Here is a 4,286-nt window from a genome sequence, read left to right on the forward strand (position 1 = left end):
TTAACTAATCTTTAAAACTAAATTGAATTGAATTTATTTTACTATTTAAATTTAGATATATATTTTTTTGTTGAAAAAATTTAGATATTTCAAAATTATACTAAAAATAAGTTGATATCCCTATATATACTTACTAGTATAGGTACCCGCGCAATGTGTGAAACTTTTTTTAAATGATTATTCATTAAAAATATTTAACTTGTTCATATAAAATTAATAAATTTTTATTATATAAAATTAACATAGTTCAAAGTCAATGAAATATTAAAAATAATCATTAACAGTGAAATTACAACAGATACTTAATAACAAATCACAATTACAATGTTTTACATGTTTTTGATATAAAAAAGAACAATATCAGTATTGATTAATTTTTAAAAATAATAGATTATAAAATATTAAATAATTATTAATTTAATTGTTGGACTTTTAACTTTATATTTTTAATCAATTAAAAGTTGTAATTATATCCTTTACATTTCATTTCATTTTTTTAATCTATTAATTCAACTTCATCTACTAACTGGACCTTTAAAAAAAAAAAAGTTATTTTTCAGTTTCATTTTAAACACTAAAAGTACTTAACTTTGTCAATTGCAAAACTTCTAATTCTAAATTTTAGATTTTACAACTTCAATTCATTCAGATTTTGTTCTATTATTGTAATTTTATTTCATGTTTGATTTCATCATTAATATCATTAAGTATTTTATTTATACTTATTATTATATCTTCTATATTAATTCAATTAAAAGCGTTTATGCTATTCTCAAAACCACTTATCCCACCAAATCTCACATCCAACCCTCACCTCTACCCCACCACCCCCAACTCAAATTTTATTTGATTTAACTTTTTAATTTTTTGTTAATTTTTTTCTCACCCCAACCCCAATCCCCCCTCCCCCAACAAAAAAATATATTTTATTTTATAAAAAAAAAAAAATTCTTTACCCTACAACCCCTAATTCCTACCATCCACACCGATTCCTTACCCAACACCTCCCCCATCCCTACTTTTCAAAAAATTTTATTGTTATTTTTGAAAAAATTTTACTCCCACCCCCTACCGTAACCCCAGCAAAATTTAATATTTTTTCTTTTTTCTTTTTAGATTTTTGTTTATTACCACCTCAAATGTCACCTTCATCTACCACTTCGACTACCCCCCACCCACCTAGCCTATCCCCCACCCGCACCCTACCCATCCCACCCCATTCCGACCACTACAATCCTCTACCCTCATTCTCCCCCGTCACATTATTATTACTATATCTTTACTCATTTATATTGTTTCTTAATAATACTTCAAACGTATTAAATCATATTACTTTAAAAGAAAAGGTCCAACTAATATTTATGATATATTTGTCTATATCATGTACAGAAACTTTAAATTTTTTAGTTACATGTATGACAAAAGATAAATATAATGCCAATTGTAAAAAACAATAACGTAAGAGCAACAACAAAAATATTAAACTTTTAACATAAATTTTCATGATATGTTTCAAATACATGGCATGTTCCTCACTTTTTCAGATTCACTAAATTTCACCAGATTTCACATAACAAATCTTATTAGGTAATTTCAATTGCAATATTAGATTGAACATTTTGCCTTCATGAATATTTTTGAACTAATGTCTTATCTCCATTTAAATCCGACCTTAGCTCAGTTGGTAGAGCGGAAGACTGTAGTTGTTGCTGTAATCTTTAGGTCGCTGGTTCGAATCCGGCAGGTCGGATTACTATTACGCATGGGATAAAATAATCTTGCATTACCTCATCGGAGGTAGAGGTATGGACTGCGTACATCTTACCCCCCCCCCCAGACCCCACTAAGTGGGAATACACTCGGTTTGTTGTTGTTGTTGTTGTTGTTGTCTTATCTCCATTTAAGATCTTCAAATTCTGCAGTTTAACCAATTGAATATGTTGCTTTCTTAACAACATTTATAACTAAATTTATATAATAATAATTAATAATTTTTTATGCAATTGCTTAATGAAGTCAACATATTTGCACAATTTCTCTTACTTTTCTGCGTATAATATAATGCAACTTTAATTACTGAAAATAATAATTTGAAGCATATAAAAAGGTTATTCACCTGTTGCTATCACATATTGATATTATTTTTTCAATGTACTTCATGTCAAATAATTCTATTATTTGCGAGAAAACTAATCAACACAATAACAATTAAAAAGATAAATATTTAATTTCATTAAACTAATCAATAAGATATCTTTGAACCTCAAAATTACACATAAATAAAATCGTGGGCATTAAAATGAACAAATAAACTTAATTCTAAAATGAAAAATAAAAAACAAAGAGGAGAGAAAGCTATATGTTAATAGTAGAGAGAATAGAATATATCCTCATTTGTATTGCTAGTTGACATATTGAAACGGTAATTTTAAAATTTTAAAATAAGAGATTGTATGAGATTACAATATCTGGTAAGATAAGTTTAAGAGAGCTCAAAAAGAGTTTCAAATAAATTATACCACATATTTATGTTTCTTATTTAAAGAGTTATTATCACTAATTCTAATAAAGTTATCTCTTTATATTTAAAAGCTTAATTTTTTAATAGACTTATTATATCTTTTTAATTTAAAATAAAAAATTTAAAAAGTTATTAAATAGCTAAATAAAATTTGCATAGTATTTTCAAATTTAGTTGTGGATATGATCTTTATCTTTTCTTCAATTCAAACATTTATATGTTTCATTATAAATTCAAATTTTAACATAATTTTTTACTTATCAATTCAATATTTGTATTATAATTCAAAATAATTTCTCCAACATAATCTCTACCATTTATATTCATATAAATTCAAAATATCATTTATGAAGGGACAAAATGAAAAGGCTAAAATTATTTATTTAGGGATGAAGGAAGTATTATTATTGGTGTTCTTGTTGTTGTTGTTGTTGTTGTTAACTACTACTACTCTAAATACTACTACTATCACCACCACCACCACCACCACTACTACTACTACTACTACTACTACTATTATTATTATTATTATTATGATTATGATTATGATTATGATTATTATCATTATTATTATTATTATTATTATTATTATTATTACTTCGTACTACTATTACTATTTTTTTAAAATTATTACTATTATTATTATTATTATTATTATTATTATTATTATTATTAATGCACATGTATTTTTGGTAAGCACTATTATACGTATTACTATTTATTATTTTTATTATTAAATTAAATATATTAAAATATATTTTATAGTATATAAAAGGAAGAAATTTATGAAATAGTAAAAGTTTATTTAGGACTTTTCAATTATAAGTTTCTATTTTTAAACTAATGATTTTTTTAAAAGGATAATACATTTTTAAATTTAAATATTTAATATCCTTCAATTCAAAATTTTTATTACAATGATATTAAACCTTGACCTAAATGAGGCCTATCAATAATTTGTCACTTAGCTAATTGTGGTATTTTGTACTCTGCTTTATAATTTATATAGATGAATAGTTTTCTGACATTCACGCTACTTAGAAAGCGACAGATTTGACCCACATAATCCCATTATTTTATGTGTCATTTCTGGATAAACTAGAATAGCATGGCCTGTGTCAGCACGGGCCCAATATTAAGATATTTTGATTATGTACGATAAGTTGGATTGATGTCAATATGAATTATAAAACATGAATACACAAAACATATTAACTACTTGATAGTTATTTTTCAAGGAGCCAAATTATTTCAGAAGATAATTATGTATGACTTACTCATATAAATAACAAAATTCAATGTATTTTGAAGTTCAGATCTTTAATCATATAACTGAAATTTGATACATTAAGTATAAAGTATGAGATTAAATTGAGTATATTCCCACATAGTGGGGTCTGGGGAGGGTAAAATGTATGCAGTCCATACCATTACCCCCGAAGGAGTAGAGAGGCTGTTTCCGATAGACCCCCGGCTCAAGACAAAAGACCGTAGACCAACAGTCGTGCAACATGAATTCTTGGTTAAATATATGAAATGTTTTGAAAATTATAAAAAAAAAAACTATAAGTTACAATCTGTCGTATTAATTTAAGTTATTTCACTTTGAGAACACGATAAACATACTTCTATAAATGTTTTGTCGAACTTTGCTTTTGTATATGTTCCTTTCATTGAAACGTAAGAGTCATTTGTTAGAGTGTATAAAAATAATTTTGAATAGAATGTATTAGTAATGTCAGAATTAATAATGTTTGTATTAGTA

The 4,286-nt window shown here is 25.4% G+C and overlaps 1 non-coding gene across 1 annotated transcript; it reads left to right on the top strand.

Moving 5' to 3' along the window:
- Positions 1 to 1,666: 1,666 nt before the first annotated feature.
- TRNAY-GUA lies at positions 1,667 to 1,750 on the top strand. The gene is given in 2 exon segments: positions 1,667 to 1,703; positions 1,715 to 1,750. It is a non-coding gene; the product is annotated as a tRNA-Tyr (tRNA).
- Positions 1,751 to 4,286: the final 2,536 nt, after the last annotated feature.

This window comes from Capsicum annuum, chromosome 12, assembly GCF_002878395.1.
Source record: "Capsicum annuum cultivar UCD-10X-F1 chromosome 12, UCD10Xv1.1, whole genome shotgun sequence".
Classification (NCBI taxonomy): Eukaryota; Viridiplantae; Streptophyta; class Magnoliopsida; order Solanales; family Solanaceae; genus Capsicum; species Capsicum annuum.